This window comes from Carex rostrata, chromosome 6 (genome assembly GCF_964058835.1).
Source record: "Carex rostrata chromosome 6, lpCarRost1.2, whole genome shotgun sequence".
In the NCBI taxonomy this organism is placed as follows: domain Eukaryota; kingdom Viridiplantae; phylum Streptophyta; class Magnoliopsida; order Poales; family Cyperaceae; genus Carex; species Carex rostrata.
Genome location: NC_135923.1, coordinates 12,988,713 through 13,008,014, shown reverse-complemented (window position 1 = coordinate 13,008,014; position 19,302 = coordinate 12,988,713). Strand labels below are relative to the sequence as shown.

At 30.7% G+C, this 19,302-nt stretch overlaps 1 pseudogene; it reads right to left on the bottom strand.

Annotated features, from left to right (window-relative positions):
- Positions 1 to 10,085: 10,085 nt before the first annotated feature.
- Positions 10,086 to 10,345, bottom strand: LOC144556264 (18S ribosomal RNA; annotated as a pseudogene).
- Between the last annotated feature and the right edge of the window lie 8,957 nt (positions 10,346 to 19,302).

Sequence of the window (19,302 nt, the reverse complement as noted above, 5' to 3'; positions counted from 1 at the left end):
CTTAATAGGTGCGGAATAGCTGTTGGGTAGATGTGCTGACGTGCCGTTGTTTGGTTGGTGGATAAGGTTTGATGCGAGATACGGTAAGAGATCCTTTTCACCGGGACAAATCTTTACATCTATGACGCAATTAATTCAGTGATGCCCCGTTTGGCGGGTTGTGAACCGTGATTGGTGTATCGTTCTAAATTTATTGCCTGGACCGACATTACATTAATAACCAATTAATAATTTCATGGCAAACAAGTCATGTTTAAATCTGCAGTATCTACGTGTCTGGCTATTGGGTGTAGGTGTGTAGCTAAGAGCCAGAATATCATCTTAGTTTAAAAACAAAAACAAGTGTTTTGAATGGGGTAAAGATATCGACAGAGCTAATTTGACTTCACTCAGCCCACAATAAATAGAGAAAAGAAAAAAGTATATGACTGGTGTGCTGACTAAAGCCAAACAAGCTCTGTCGATAGTTTTACCCTTTGGATTAGTAATTTCAGGAAAATTACCGCCTTGTGGGGGCAGGGCATCGCCCCCGCGGCCCCGCCCAGTAAAGAAAACAGCCGGGCAGAGGTAACGGTCAAAAAAATTGAAGGTCGGGTCGGACCGGTCTGACAAACAGTGTATTGTTTTTTTTTGTTGGATGAATGAAGTGTTATTTGTTAATTATGGGGTTTAATGGGAGCGTCCGACTCCGGGAAGAGGATGGGGACGTGGACGTATCATAGGACTAATTATTAAACCCGCCAAAATTCCATTATGCATGTCTGTTTCAATCTAAAAAGAAGAATAATAAAGAACTAATTTCTGTGCCATCTTTTAGCCGAGCTAAAACCATTTGAGACGGGGTGGTGTCATTTATATAAAACGGGTTGTTTTGCTGAATGGATAAAATTAATTTCGACTACAGCTCCACTTGAAACAAAAATAAAATAATCAAAAAAAATATTAAGATATATTTTTTAAATGACTTGAAGTTGTCAGGTAATTAGCCAATAGCCATTGATGCGCTGAGACACGTACATAGTCGTGGGAAAAGAACGTAGAATTTTATGTTTATATTTGGGGTAAAGGTACGGTGATTTCAAATTTTCGAAGAAAAGTTATAAATTTTAACTCTAAAAATTTAATAAATTAACTTGTGAATATAAGCTATTCACGCTCATTTAAGAATCAGTATTTGATCTATTAGCAAAGATAATACTCTCCTGTAAAAAAAGTTACATAATTGAAATTTTCAAAGACACTCCTTTGTGAATATAAAATAATTAAATTACTTGACCACTAATTCTTATTCAAAAAAATGTCCAATAAATTATTAATTTGTGGTTGAAAATGCAACAAGAATTACATTACTAAAATCGACTTGTTTCAAGAATTAATCCAATCTTAAGTCATGCTAGTACCACAACTTTGTTATGTTTTGAATGCCATCATCATCATCAACGTTATCCTCGTCAATATCATCATAATCACTACCATTGCAATGCTGCAACTGCTATATGCAATGCCCCTATCTCAACCATCAGTCTATCATGTATCATCGCTACGAGGCAAAAAAAAATTATGTGACGCACAATTTTACTAGGGCAGGATTAAAATATATTATTGGTTTGATGTTTCAATCATGCTCTGTTTTTAAAATCCGAATAGTCAATTCGAACCGTTCAATATAATTTCTATATTAAAATATGGTTGAAGACAAAAAATTTATATTTTTTGAATTTTATTTATTATTTTTATATGAGTACAAAATCACTGTTTTGGATGGTCCAAAATCACTTAAAAACAATGATTTTGTACATATCTTAAAAAATAGTAAAAAGTTTCAAAAAAAATTTGGTCTCTATGTGCATTTTAATGTGAAGATCATATTGAGCAGTTTAAATTGACTGTTTGGACTTTGAAAACAGAGATAAGAATATAGTGCACGATTGAAACACTAAAACCAATAATCATTTTTGTTAGCTTGTGCCGTAATCTACTTGTTTGTTTGACTATATTTGCAAAACATATATAAATTAGATTTTATTTATAGTTTTCCTTCTTGAGATATTGTGCAGGTTCATGACAACAGAAGATTCAATAATTATACATCAAGGATGAATTAATAAACTGTTATACAACATCAATGATGTAGTCATGAAGCACAAGACATTAGACATCAAAAATATCATCTCAAGATTATGATATTTAACCTGCAAAATTGGTAAAATAAACTTGAGTATGAACTAAGTGAGGCCTACCATTGCAACGGTTCGGGAACTATTGCAACGGAATAAATAAATCCTCCACCGGCGTGTGACGGTTTAAATCGATCAGAACCATCACCTAACAGTCAGCATTCCAGAGGATTTTCGTTGTGGGAACCGTTATAACGGTCAAGGACCGTTATACACAAAATCCACCATTCTGGTTCCCGTCAGTCCAAACCAGTGTAAGTTGACCTACCGTTGCAACGATCCATGTACCGTTACAACGGTCGGGGCAAATTACCTCATTTTTATCAACTCTTTGTAAATAGAAGCAATACTAAGGTTTGGAGAATCACTCTAGCCGCCCCAACTTCAATATTTCAAATTTTCAGATCTAGAGAAAGCCGTTGTTGCTTGTGCGCCTAAACTTCAATACTCACAATCAATCTCAAGTTTATTCAATTAATACAACAACTCTTAGAGAGATCATGCTAGATCAACCATTTATCCTTTGAGTCTTAGTTGCTCACTTTGTTATCCTTGAGCCTTTAGTGCTCGTGAGTCGATTCCATGCTCGGGCCGTGTGACTTCCCAGAAGATTGTAACAGCTCACCGGTTCCACCTTGTACTCATTTCTCATTGGGTAAAGAAAGGTGCGTCATCTCGAAGGTAGCGGGCTCCGGAGTCGTAGGCGTTAGTGCCGAACTCTGTAAACAACTCTTATGTCAAATGTCTCTAAACTCTACTCTTTATTTTATTATTTTACATTTTAGTTTAGGACCAAGTTATTCGAGTTTTCACCGAGAATAACTCTAAGACACACTAAGGACTTATAACTTAGACTAAAAGTTTAAAAAAGTCCTATTCACCCCCTTTAAGTGCCTTTGGGACCAACAAGTGGTATCAGAGCAGGAAAATCAAATTAAGATACACTTAATTTAATTATTGTATTAGATCCTATAATGGCACCCAATATGCTTGTTAGAGAACCAACAAAGTTAACCAACTCTACCAAGAACTTTAGTAATTGGAAAAGAAAAATGATGAACTGCCTAAATATAATTTACCTTTGGGATATTGTTGCAACTGAATATACTCCCACAACCAAAGAAAATTCCACTGAACTGACAGATGAATCAAAATCAAATAAGAGGGTAAATGATAATGCTATATATATTATCTATAGTTATGTTGATGAATCTGTATCAATGATCTTTCGTGATATGACCATTGCCAAAGATATGTATGAGGCTATTGTAAACAAATTTGAGGGTAATGCACAGATAAAGCAAACCAAACTCACTGGGCTTGAAACTAGATTTGAAACCTTTAATATATGAAATAATGAATCAACTGAGGATATGTACAATAGAATGTTACAAATGCAAAATGAATTTGTAGAATTGGGAGAACCTATTTCTAACAATAAAATTGTAGGAAAGATTTTGCATGTGATGTTTAGGAAACCAAGAAACCAACTTAGCCTTGATGGCTAACTATGATGAAGACTCCGATGTTGACATGGAGGAGATCATCGCGAAAAATAATATCACCAACAAACTAGCCATTGAGATACTTTGAGAAATGGCAAAAGCAAGAAACAAGAAAATATCAAGTAGTAGATCATCAAGCACTTCAAATGAGGTATCCTTAAAACTCAACACAAATTGTTATGAATCTGAATGTGAGTCAATTAGTAGTTCCTCCGAGTCAACTGATGTCCAAACTAGTTTAAGATATTGTCAATTGTTACAAACTAGTGTAAGTTGACCTACTGTTGCAACGGTCCATGTACCGTTACAACAGTCGGGGCAAATTACCTTGTTTTTATCAGCTATCTATAAATAGAAGCAATACCAAAGTTTGAAGAATCACTCTAGCCGTCCCCAACTTCAATATTTCGAATTTCCAGATCTAGAGAAAGTCGTTGTTGCTTGTGCACCTAAACTTCAATACTCACAATCAATCTCAAGCTTATTCAATCAATACAACAACTCTTAGAGTGATCCTGCGAGATCAACCATTTATCCTCTGAGCATTAGTTGCTCACTTTGTTATCCTTGAGCCTTTAGTGCTCGTGAGCTGATTCCGTGTTCAAGCAGTGTGACTTCCCAGAAGATTGTAAGGGCTCACCGGTTCCACCTTGTACTAATTTCTCATTAGGTAAAGAAATGCGCACCATCTCAAAGGTCGCGGGTCTTGGAGATGTAGGCGTTAGTGCCGAATTGTCAAGAATATTGAATTAATCTAAATAACACAAGACTCCCCAAACCTCCCTCCCTTTCTTTTATTTCATATAACTTTTTCAATTACACAACAGTGTCATGCTCTATATAATCAGCCATAATAATATGGTAATATTTGCATTTGGAATTATTCTAAACATAGAAAGAAATACATGATTTATTCTACCATAGGAAAAAATATTCTACAGCTATTCTTCTAATTATGCTCCTGCGCATCTTCACAATTTCTTCTTTCCTTGTTAGTCTTTCGGATCTGCTGTGGCATGTGCCGAGTGTACTGTTAACACGAATTCCGTAAACAACTCTTGTGTCAAGTGTCTCTAAATTCTACTATTTATTTTATTATTTTATATTTTAGTTTAGGACCAAGTTATTCGAGTTTCTGCCGAGAATAACTCTGAGACACTAGGAACTTATAATTTAGACTAAAAGTTTAAAAATGTCATATTCACTCCCTCTATGTGTCTTTGGAAGTTGGAACCAACAATTTTAACCCTACTTATTTTATAATTCTTTTAAATATTAAGTATATTTTTTATTTTTGAAAAAAATCACAGAAACATGAGCATATTTTGAAAAAAAAATACAATTTAATATATTTTTTATATTATTTTAGAGAAAATCACCGAGATAGATCCATATATATTTTTTTTGAAAAAACAAATAACAACGAATTTGTGAAAATTTCATTTTTAATACGATCGCAAGTTCGCAACAACAGATAGCGAATAGAAACAACAACATTTTTTTCTACTCAACACCGCTGCATGAGCAAAGTCTGTGGGCCCAAACAATTTCGGCCAATCAAAAGCAGTTGTTCACAAACTTTTTAGTCAAAACTGCTGAATTTTAATCAAAGCTGTTGTTTGTCACAATAAATGGCGGACATGCACTTCATTTCTACGTGTCATCTGATATTGTAGCCTTGTCAAAAATAAAATTCTACAAAATCGTAATTATTTAATTTATTTTTTGTTAATAGTATATTAAAATTTCGGGCTCATGGTCCTACGTGGCTCACTCCTATATAAATTTATTTGATCTATATTTATATTTAGGTAAGAGCACGCCATTTATCGAATATACTCGTGCCAACAATGTATATCCATTTACAACAAATTCTATCAAAAACCTGTCCAATTCAGTGGGGCTAAAATTACCGACATCCAAAGCAAAGAAGAAAACTACCGACATCAAATGTGCAAGACAGATAAACATATATATATATAGAGGAGGGATCAAGTTACAACACTTGAAAGTTACAACAAAGTTACAACATCATTTTTTTTCATTTTCAAAGTCCAAATCGTCGATCCAAACCGTTAGATATTCAATCTATATTAAAATGTGCTTACAGACCAAATTTTACATTTTTTTGAAATTTTTTTACTATTTATTAAGATGGGTACAAAATTGCTGTTTTTAATGGTGCAGAATTTTAATAAAAACAGCGATTTTGTACCCATCTTAATAAATAGCAAAAAAATTTCAAAAAATGTAAAATTTCGTCTGCAAGCACATTTTAATATAGATTGAATATCTAATGGTTTGGATCGACGATTTGGACTTTGAAAATGAAAAAAAATGATGTTGTAACTTTGTTGTAACTTTCAAGTGTTGTAACTTGATCCCTCCTCATATATATATATATATATATATATATATATATATATATTATATATTTATTACATTTTTATGTTCTTCTTATACAACACATCATTGCATTGAATTGTTATAAGTAAAGTTCCTTAATGCAATTAATTATTGGGTCAATTTTCTTCCTTATATTAAAAGAAGGAACCATTTAAGATTGCCACATTTTTTTTTATCTCTTTCAGAAGATGAATTAGTAGGTTTTTAGTTTTTTATTTGATTTTTTTTTTAAATTGTGTTCCGCCACATAATCATTTTAATTTTTCAAGCAAACAAAAATGCTTGAAAGATAAACTATTGGCTCAAGCTGAAAGCGGAATGAATAATTTTTTAATTAGGGCCCAACACAGTATTAAGAAAACGAAAGGTTGGACCTCTTCGTTAAATAAGAGGGCAAATTTCATGTATATCCCTAAAAAACTTTAAAATTATGTATTTACCTCTCTAAACTTCAAAATTACATATTCCTCCTCTAAACTTTTAAAACTCACAGATATATTCATTTTATATTTATAAAATACTCATTTTATCCTTCACCAAAAGCATAAAATTTTTATAGTTTGTTAAAGAAAAATGTTTGTCTTATATATGATCAGTTTTCGAGAACAAAATGGGTACTTTATAAAGAGTAAAGAGTATAATGGATATCTAATTTTCGTGGTATTTTATAAATGGTAGGTATCTTATAAGATCAATATTTTATTTAAACAAACTACAATTTTTATATGTTTTAATAAAGAGTAAAATAGATATTTTATAAATTTAAAATAAGTTTTAATATAAAAGACGATAAAATAGGTAAATTTGTAAGTTTTGGAGTTAAGTTTAAAGGAGGTAATGCGTAACTTCAAAGTTTAAGTATCGTAATTTTGTAGTTTTTCAGGGATATAGGTGAATTTCTCCCTAAATGAAAAGACATCAGCAATGTTTCGGATTGGTATGAAATAAAAACTTCTACATTACAATGTCAAAAAAAAGTATTATACTACATGAAAGTCGTGCATTGAAAGTTCATTTTGTATTCTGCCACGTTCGTTTTTTTATGAAAGAAAGAAAAAAAAAACATGAAATCAGCTTCACAACTAATTTAGGCTCATTGGGACCCAAAGTTGGGATCAATTGGGGCCCAATGCTCTACATTTCTTATTGCTGAAATCTGTCTATGTGACTTGGTGTCTTATTCTATACTTTTTAGGTAATTAGGATATTTTTGAATAACAGATAAAAAAATACTAAATCAAATCAACAGGTTATTTCAAAGTTCAAACTCAATTTCGTATGTTTAATGAGTCGGAATACCACTTACTCCTACAATTTAGCTATTACAATTAAATGTTGGTTTAACATGTTATTTTCGACAGCTGAATTAACTGCTAACCTCCATCACGCTGTTTTCAATTCAAACATAGTCTTAAGGGGGGAAATTTCTAGTGTACCCATCAAAACTTTTTAAAATAGTCAATTTTTCCATCAAAATATTGAAATATCTTATTTCTCCATTCTAATTTGAAATCATTTTTTATTTCCCCATATTTTAATTAAAATTAAAAACTTAAGCTGAATTCATATTATAATTTTATTTTAAAATTTAAATATCTATTTTGTCCTTCTCCTTTCTTCTTCTCCACCCCATCTTTTATAATGCCCTCTTAGCTAGAAATGATGGTTTGAAAGAGAAAAAGAAATAGAAACAAAGAAAAATAAATAAGGAAATAAAAAAAAATTCCATTGTGATCCGTATAAAAATGAAGAAGCAAGGAAACAAAGAAATAAGAAAATGAAAGGTGGAGTCTTCTCAATTAAATAGGAGAAATATGGAAATAAAGAAATAAGGAAACAGATAAATATATAGCTAAATTTCAGAATTTGTTCAATTTTAATTGTAACATATCGTGTAGTAGCACATGTAGTGAGTATGTTTTTAACTAAATTTAGACTTTTATACATAAAACGGATGCATTTAATCAAAAGAAGACCAATTATGTAATTGGAGGGTTGAGATCAAATCCGAAGTTTCATCTTTCAATCGTAGCAGTTGGTAGATCGGACATCCAACGTGCTTAATAATAGAATGGAGATAAGTTTTCTATTTAAATTACATCCGTCTAATAAAATCAATATGATCTGTCGAAATTATTTTAGTATACTAGAGCTACAGCAACAACCAAGTTGCTCCAAAATATATATGTTATGAGGAGGGATTCACTTACACTTACAATTAATGACATTAGATTATAATTTATATTTTCAAAGTTTAAATAGTCGATTCAAACGTTTAACATGATGAATATATTAAAATGTGCTCAGAGATTAAAATTTACATTTTTTTTGAATTTTTTTACTCTTTATTAAGATGAGTACAAAATCCAATAGTTTGAAAACAATATTTTTTTGTAAAATACTTAATAAATAGTAAACAAATTTAAAAAATATGTAAAATTTGATCTCCAAGTACATTTTAATATATTCATCATCTTGAACAGTTTGAAACGACTGTTTGAATTTTGAAAATATAAGTGTAATCGGGTGTCACCAATTTGGATACAAGTGGATCCTCCTCATATGTTATACATGTTTAACTCTTGATTATTGAAACTTTGGTGATTTATATTGGACAGTCAGATTCCGATTAGACTAGAAATGAAACCCGATCACAATCAAACAATAAAGATAAGTAATAATAAAGTAGTCATAAAATAAAAGTAATACAAATAAAAACGAAAGTGAAAGTGATAGTAATAATACTAATACTAATATTAACTATATTCTACCTAATCGTAGAGGTCAAAGTTCTAAGCTTACATCATAGACTCCAACTTCCTACTCCTATGACCTAAGACCTATAATATTATATCTAAATAATCTCTAACCAGCACTAGGTGATACATAGATCATATCTATATTAATTTTCAAAATTCAAAAAGTTACTTCCTACTCCTATTCAATGTGGTTCCACCACTAATAAGAACACACGTTTTACAATAAATATACAAAAATAACGAACATATATAGATATGCCGGACTTAAGCATGTTATTAATCTACTAAAAATCCTTGTTAATTCAGTGTCATCAGAAACATGTTAAAATATTAATTCGATTTGTTAGGCGTGTGTTAAAATATCTTATGTATTTTATTTCTTCCTAATGTTAGTTGTAATGTAGCTTATTCTCACCTGTGGTGAGCATAGCATAGCGAGAGTGGAAACCATAGTTACACAACTCACGTTAATTCGCGAATTATTATTATTTTTTTGACGTTTTTGAATCGAAATCTAAATAAAACAAAAAAAACGTATAATATATTTTTATTTAAGAATAAAATGCGAGTTAGGAATTATTCGCACCGGAAAAAAATGCAAACTTTTTTTAAAAAAAATTTGGTGTTTTTTTGTTTTGTTTTTTTTATTGTACCGAATTATATCCAAATTATACTCGAATCATGAATTTTTAACCCCGCTCAATAGAATCCAAACTATTTGTTTGTCACTGTGACAACCACACCGGTGATGAGAATTGTAGACAGACAAGAGAGTAGTGCAAATGGATCGATATTAAAAGAATAAAATATATATTTCCTCCCCCCAAATTGTATTATGCCTCAATCTCCCGGAAGCAAATCTGCTACGATCCTATAGGATCGCAGAGTTCTGCGATTCCAATTTCAATCATTCATTTATTACATTGTACGAATCTTAAAAAAATAGAGTTTAAAAGTACACGGATTTCAAAATATATGAACGGTTGAAATTAGAATCACAGGAACCTGCAATCATGTAGGATCGCGGCATATTTATTTCCCAATTTCCTCACCATTTTTCTTTTTTCTTTTGGAACTCTTGACCGAGATTGTCAAGTACAATTACTGTTCAAAGTCCCCTTCTACCTAATTTTAACATGGCGCATGCACGGAGTCAAGAATTGATGTGTCAGCATACAAGACTCGGAATAATCTTTTTATAAATCTTCCATTATAAAAGCAAGAAAAATATAATTCCTCTCCATTGCTTTTCATGAATGGAGGTGTCCATTTTCTTTGAGATGGGAGTCCGAGCCGTGTCTTAGTCCCAGTGTGGCTGATCATCCGAAAAGACCAGCTAAGCATCATTGGCTTGGTCAGCCTTTACCTGATCAACTACCTAATACTATGCAGGCTCTTCAAACAGCGCTTTTGAGCTCTCTTCAGGATTTGGCCCGAACTGTTCGACAGATTTCCACGCCTTACGCACCTGTTCGCCACTTTGTTCTCAACGCTTTGCCCTTGACTCCAAAACAAGGCCCTGAGAAAACAACCCTAGCGACTGCCCTACTCTTTTGAAGCTGGGCGAGACTACTAAAACAACGTTCGACTTACATGTGTTAAGCATATAGCTAGCATTCCTTCTGAGCCAGGATCAAACTCAGTGATGAACTAGAATTATGAAAACTGAATTTGGTACAAAAAACCTAAAAAAGTATGTTCAGTTTTAGGAAAATACAGGTTTAATCACAAAGAAGACAAAAATGAACATACACACACAAAATACTCCAAGTAATTAAATCATAAAATCTCTAAGGAATTACATAAAAATACATAAAAAAAATAAAAAAAATACAAAATGTTAAAATGTATGTATGTTATTAAAAATAATAGTGGAAAGAATACATAATAAAAAAGACAAAATGATGGATACCTAAATTCAAAGAAACTTTGACAAGGGGTATCCAATATTTTATCTTTTTTATTATGTATTTTTTCCACTACTATTTTTAATAACATACTTGCATACATTTTAACATTTTGTATTTTATTTAATTTTTATGTATTTTTATGTAATTCCTTAGAGATTTTATGATTTAATTACTTGGAGTATTTTGTATTTTGTGTGTGTATGTTTATTTTTGTCTTTTGTGATTGAACCTGTATTTTTCTAAAACTGAACATACTTTTTGATATTTTATCATTTAATTCATTCTCTGGGTGTTCTCAGTTGTAGAATCTCTTTATTCTTTTTTTTTATATATTTTACTGTTAATTTAGGGAAATTGTATAGCACTTATATTTGCCCTACCACATATATATATATATTCCTTGACCTCGTGAAAGGGAGTAAATGAAGATAAAGACAGCCAATCGCACGCAATGGAGGCACGTACTTGCATGATGCGTGCCAGTGGAAAGATTTACTTAGAAAGAAAGAAAGACCGCGCTTAATTAATTTGTTTTTAGGTATAGGCTTTTGGGTCCTCATTAATTAATTCCCTTCCTAGCTGTCCGAAAAGAAGGTTCTTCAAGAAAGAGACCGAGAAGAAGGATTAACGAAAGAATGAACTTTGACACTGACCTATATATATATATATATATTGCATAAGCATAAGATAGAGCTCGATCTTGCAATTAAGCCATGCATGTAGCCTATTTCATAAGTAATTGCTCCAGCCAGAGAAGAAATTGCCTGTGAGCTCAGGTTTCACCCTACCCACTAATTAATTAATGTGCTACAAAATGTAGGGGTACGTAGAACATACTCCCATCAAGATAGGCAAATTAAGGTACGAATTAAGATCTATAAAGATCGAGATTGACTTCTTTAGGTTGCTAAATGCCGTACGTACGTAGGCTAGGAATAGGATAACCAGATTCTGACTCTACACTACAACAATGTAGATGCTTTTTGCGAGAGAAAAAACAAATTTATGACGGTACTCCCTCGCGAAAAGTACCGTCGCAAAAAGAAAAAGCTGAAGAATGAGAGTAGTCCGTCGCAAAAAGTCACTTTTTTATCCTCGCGAAAGGTGTCTCATTCTTGTTGTGCTATAAACCTTAAATAAGACGTGCTTAATTAATTAAGGAATAATATAATCACTAATCAGGCTCTACATATATAGTAATAGAACTAATGGTTCACATATGTGACCGATCGATGTAAACGTGCAAATTAATTGCAGCATTAATCGGTCCATCTCACCGTCGTCTAAAGTACATGTCTCTTTTTAGTTTTATAATAAATTAGATACATCTTATATTTTTTACGAGTTTAGTTGTATATATTATTGGAATTCCAAATAAAACTACATCTTGTCAATCTTGTTACATCACTCAAAACTTAAACTAAAAATATTACATAATATTTATTTTATCATAAAACAATAATTTCAACACTATTAGCTTGATCGATGTACATTTTGACGTAAAAACATGTCTAAATTTGAAATTGAACTATGACAAAAATAGTATTGTCATACTCATATGCGTTTATTCGACAAATTAAATATAATTCTCAAATAGATTTTTTATTTGAGTTAAATTAGCCTTTTTACATTTAAAAAATTCTTCTTTTATTTGATTAATTTATGAAGATGATAATCTACAATTACATTTACTTTTGACTATACAGTATTTATTGAGATTTCCGTTCCCAGTTATAAAGGGCACTGCAGCATGTCCTGATTCCAATAGAATTTAGAAATGGAGAAGATCCCACTTGAATAGAACAAAAGTAGAAAATAATACTTGCTGCCAGACAAGTAACAGCCTCATCTAATCAACTTGCGCCACCACTCCTTTGTTTCGTAGCTTTCCGAATCTTTATCTATGAGTCTGCCTCTTCTCCAGTTTCACATGAAACTGGAGCCGTCCTGCTCTGGTACCTATCCTGATAATCTGATATACAGAGCTACCTAGCTAATTGCATAAAATGTGATGGCTTATGTCGAGCATTTAGATTTGCTCATTTCTGTCAGTGTCAGGTGCCAAGTAAATCACGTTTATTTGATTTAATATGTCAGGCAGAATAATAAATTATCTTCTCAAATTTGATGAAATTGGAGAGGATAACTGATCCTTATCCAGAACCCTAAAATAGGTTGTTTCAAAATATATAACTAGGGGTATCTTAGAGTATACTATTACTATTACATTTATTGGTTGGATTAGAATTTAGATGTTGGACCGCACTTGATATTTGATAGATGGAATGATATGCACGACACTAAGTATTAATTATTTGAAATATTCAATTTTTAGTTTTTATTCAACAATAGCCTAAATGACATGTGAAGTAAGTAGAACGTATGGTTTATTTATTACACAATTTGATTGTAAATCTGGAATAATTTTACTGTTGGGATTCATTCATAATTAATAAAAAAAAAAAAACCAATAAGACCTTAGGCCTACAACATTCTATTTTTTATTATTTTTCTTAGCTTAATTTGAAAAAAAGATTATAAATATTATTAATATGACCATCATCAAAGAATCCCAACCCTACTTTAAGTACATCATATAGTTAAAGCGTGTACATATTTAAGGATTTTAGTGCTCATTATTCATGCTTACACTTTTTTTTATATATAAAACATGTCATGTTCTCAATCTTTTTTTCTTTTTTCGAGAAGCTTGACAGAGGAATTTCTCAATCTTAATGGGTACAATTAATAATTTAATATGGTGAGAGACTTGCAAACATTAATTCTCCACCATTCAAATAGATAAAATTATCAGATGTGTTCTACCACTTTCGATGCTCATGTAATATTTTGTACTGTTCTGATTTTATTTATACGAGTATCAAGAGGTTTGTGAATATCAATTGATATTGATGTGGATAACTTGTACTGTTATTTTATGACCTTAATATCCATTGAGTTAAAAATTAAGATGCTACGTTGTATATAACTATATATGTACATAGAAAAATGATTTCGATCACATCAAATAATTTGTTTTAAAATTTAAATTCAAATATTTAATTATTAGAAACTTTAAAAGTGCAATTAAGCATTTAAACTCCATACTAGAAGAATGCATATTGAAAATAATTTACCTTATTTACTAGGTGCCTGATCATTTTAATCAACCTAGATATCATAATTTTATAGACATTAGTTTTTGCGTCACATTCAAGACCACGTAGATATATATATGGAAGAACCAATTGGAACTGCAAATCGGCTTTTGCTTGGTTATTTTATTTTATTTTATTTTTATTATAATGATACTTGATTTTGTTTTTCTGACTTGGATGAACCCCTTTTTATCTTCTTCTTTTTTGTCTTTTTGTTTGTTTTGAAGAAGTTCCTTGACATTTAAGTAATTACGCCATAATCAATTAACAATATTGTACTAGTATCATACCCGTGCGTTGCAACGGGGACATATTATAAGAAACAAATATATTAATGAAAATAATAACTATCTAAAAATTAAAACACATGTTAATAGAAAATTTATATGATTCTGCATTTTTAATTAACTTTAATCGTGATCTCTGATAACAATTTGATGATGTGATGATTTTTTTATTTTTAAGTACCAATGATATCAAATAATAGCTCGATTCGAATCTAATATCAAATATCATACAACAATTCAATATCAACATATAATATGATATAAAAAAACATAAATAAAAAGTGTTATCGTGTGTATGTATAGGATACACACACACACACACATATTATAAGAAAAATATATATTCACACACACGTTCTAATTTATATTCTTCTTTGTTTTCAATTTAGAACACACACACACACACACACATTGATATATTCTATATCAGAAATATATTCTAAATTGCCCACACCAATATATATAGAAACAAAGAAAGAGAAATAAGGAAATAAAAAAAATGATTTCCATTGTGATCCGTATAGAAATGAAGAAGTAAGGAAACAATAAATAAGAAAATGGAAGGTGGAGTCTTCTCAATTGAAGAGGAGAAATATGGAAACAAAAAAAAGGAAACGGATAAATATATCGTTAAATTTTAGAATTTATTCAATTTTAATTGTAACGTATCGTGTGATAGCATATGTGGTGGATATGTTTTTAACTAAATTTAGACTTCTATACATAAAACAAATGCATTTAATCAAAAGAAGACAAAACATGTAATTGGAGAGCTGAGATCAAATCCGAAGTTTCATCTCTCAATCGTAGCCGTTGGCGGATCGGACACTCAATGTGCTTAATAATAGAATAGAGATATAGTAATTAGGATTTTGAACTTGCCATGTTTTTCTTTTCTTTTCTTTTTATAATAGTAAGATTTCGTAGGTTCAAAATTCAGATAAAAAAATCTCTTGTAGATATTAAAAAAATTGAATGACTTGAGCTCTAACACCGACTCAGAAAAAAAAATGATACTATATATGATTTATTTTTCTTTGGTGCATCCGAGTTGAAGGAAAGAACTAAAGTTTTTATATCCAAGAACAAATATTATACTTACCCACCAAATACTCGCCTTTTAAACATCTCCTAAAATTTTTAATCAACTTTCAGAAAAATAAATAGAGAAGTGTTAATTTGTTCTACAATATCAGAGTGTGCATTGTACAACAGTCACGTGTGCAAGCAATAGCTAAGTACATATATACTTATTGTTCAAACCACACTTACTGTTCTACTCACTTAATTAAGCTAAATTTACATTTTATATGTGTATTATCATGAGACGGATCTATATATATGTATTGATAGGAGTGCTATGCCATCTTGTAATTTTAAATTCTTCATTATGTATATCGAAATTTAACTGAAATTTATTTTTGTAAACCTTTTATTATATTTTAGCTTTCTCATAATTTTTTTTTTTTTACTTATAGTCTAGTTGTCTGAATTTTATATTAATTGTGCATTTTTAAGTTTCAGCAAGATTCTAGTTCTGTATCTGTGTATTATGCAATAACTATGTACCCATTTATTTCAAAACATGTTCTATCAGACTATCCAATAAAGAATTCACTCTTTGTTTAAGCGCCGAAATTTTTAAAAGTAATTTTTTTTTTCAAAAATGATAAATCAAAATACCACGATTCTGTAAAATTTTGAAAAATAGTATGGCTACATCTAAAAAATGCAGCCACTTTTATGGTGGCCGCAACTAGGGGATGCGGCCACTTTTTTTTTTCTTTTTTTGTTGCCTTCTCGTGCGGCAGTTCAACCTAAAAAAAAAAAAAAAAAGTGGCCGCATCTAGGGGATGCGGCCACGACTGCATCACCTAGATGTGGCCCGGAAAAAGGTGACCGCACCTAGAGAATGCGGCCATGCTATTTTTTAAAATTTCACAGAATCGTGATATTTTAGTTTATCATTTTTGAAAAATTGGTACTTTTAAAAATTTCGGATTTAAGCGAGTACATCCAGTATGGATATTTTAGTTGAAAGCTAGAAAAATCCTTTAAAAAAGAAAAAAAGAAATACAAATCCTTTAAATATATTTTTTTGTATTAAATGAAATAATATGAACTTTACAAAAAAAAATCATTTATGTACTATTTCTTTTTGCTCAGTCAATGTTAAATATTTAATTGAGATACTACTTTTTTTATATTTGGATTGTAAAGTATAAACAATTCAACAAACTATACGACACTTATTTATTTGGTTAGTACGAAATATTTTAATCAATAAGGCTTGATTGATTTAAAAAAACAATCAAACCCAATTTTTTTTGAGAAAAGATTTCTGTCCACCATCTGTTCACAATCTTATCCGGTTCTCACTTTTTAACGGTCTCCTCTGCTCTATTTAAACATGTCGTAACTTTTCAAATTTCCGATCATATTTCGTTTTTTGAATTTCTCTCTCTTTCTTTTCTCCTTGCTCACCATCTCCCGCTACCCTATCTAAACTCCAAGATCCCAACCTTTTCTCTGTCAGATCTACTCTCGATCTCTCCATTACTCAACTTCTCCGCTTTGCATATTGTCCTAACGACCAGCAGCGCCAAACGCAACATATGGCATTCGGAAGTAAGTGAAGAACAAAAGGAGCTTAATTTCATTGGCATTCGCAACATATGGCATTCGTAGATTAATTTCATTGGCTTCAATCCATCCATTATCTATGACTTTTATATTCATGCTTTCTCTCTGACATACTTGAAAAAACTCAACTCCTTATATGCTGACTCTGCCCCGCACAACTCATTTGTTTCACACAGGCTTCACTTGAATGAAGCTTCTAAGCCGAGACCTAGATCCGCCCACGGCAACGACGGAGTACAAGCGTACAACTACTTGTCGACACTTTCTTCTCTAAGAGAGGCGACGGAGTACGAGAGTATGAGCGTACGACGATCTAAGAGAGGCGATCTGGAGGGGCGATCTGGAGGAGAGAGATGAGAGTGAGGCGATCTGGAGAAGAGAGATAAGAGCAAGGTGATCTGGAGCATAATCGGGTTATTTTACAATATTCACTTTGTAGTTTTACAATATGCATCTTGTGATTTTACAGTATTCAAAACAGATTATTTAGTAATCTATTTAAGTTTTGTTCCTTCTATTGATTTGAATTGATAATCATGATTTCTTTGCTTCTATTGAAGTTTCATATGAATTGATGTAGTCTCAGGCGTGTATGCATTATATGAACATTGTATTCAAACAAAATTGTAATTTATGCGATTTTTGTTGTATTTTGCTTCTGTCATTTATTTTTTGTTGTATTTTGTTTCTGGATGTTTGAAAATTTGAATGACGTTTTTTTATAAGATTTGTTATTTAAGTTATAGCATTGAATGATGAATTTTACAGAATTGGTGCAAGTAAAATGATATTTTTTCTTTATGTTTGAAAATTGTTATTATATTGTTTTGCATAAGTTATAGCTTTGAATTATGAATTTTACAAGATTGGCGCAAGTCAGTTTTACATGATATATGTTGTTATTTTTAAAATGTTATGTATATCGTTTTATGTTATAAATGGGTTTGGTTTACAGTATAGGTGACAAATTTTACAGTATATAAGTAATGTTTTCATATGTATTTTGTATTAGTTATTATGATATGTGTATGTTACATTTTATATTAAGTAATTTACAGTATATAAGATATACAAATACAGTGTTATGAAGACATTTTGATGTACATCATTATATATTTTTTTGTTTGTGTCTAACATTCTTTAGTATTGATTTTTACAGTTTTGCCCCAATGGCTTTTGATTTGAATGAAGATTTGGCAAGTGAAAATTCTAGCATGAATAGTGTTGTAGAAATTAGGATTGTAGAAATCGATTTAAACGCCAAACTCGATATTGTGGGAGATGTAGGAATTGAAGAATTAGCAGAGTCAAACATTGGGGTGAACAGATTTTGTGTGTGGTGAACAGATTTTTGTTGAACAGATGATGGATGTATGTATAGATTTAGAAATTTTACAATATACATGGTATTATTTTATGATTTATATTTTGAAATTTACAATATACATGATTCTTTGCAGGTTGTAGTTTAAGCTGAAATGTAGCATTTTTTACATTTTATCTTACAGTATACATGGTATTATTTTATGGTTTAGATTTAGAAATTTTACAGTATACAAGATTCAATTGAAAATTTACAGTATTATTTGAAAATTTTACAGTATACAAGATTCAATTTGACAGTATATATTTTGCAATATACAAGATTCAATCGAAAATTCTACTGTATACAAGATTCAATTTTACAGTATACAAGATTCAATTGAAAATTCTACTGTATACAATATTCAATTTTACAGTTCTGCTGATTCAATTTTACAGTATACAAGATTCAATTTTACAGTATATAAGATTCAATTGAAAATTTTACTGTATACAAGATTCAATTTTACAGTATACAAGATTGAATTTTACAGTATACAAGATTCAACCCAGTGCGGAAGCTAATAATTAACTCTAACTGTCAATAATCGCTAATAACCGCTAATAACTAACTCCAACTGCCAATAACTTCCTATAACTGTAATTTCCAAAAGTACAATTTGAAAGTACATTTATTTTCTCCTGTTGTGCAAGTTGCAATCTTTTTCTAGCTATCATGGGACCACTTCAAATAGTTGCTGGATGTTTTGTGATTAACTGATATATTTTATGTGATATATTGTATAATTATACAACATGTAGAAGTAATTTTACAGTATTCGCGCAAGTCAAAGTTGTGGACAAATGGTGGACAAAAGGTTACGGACAATTAGACGCTTCCATTTTTTTTTCCTGATTATTTAGATAATACAAAAAAACCCTATAAACTTTACCGATCCGAAAATCATATAAAATATGTATAGATCACCTATAAACTTTTTGTTTTAATCCAATTCCCCCCCTCTCTCCGAATTTTTATTTGTTCCTCTCTAGACTTCTGATTTATAATTAGGATTAATTTTAAAGTTAAAATTACAATAAAATTTCTTAAATTGTGATTGATAATTAGAATTAGAAAATAAAATATTTTTTTTT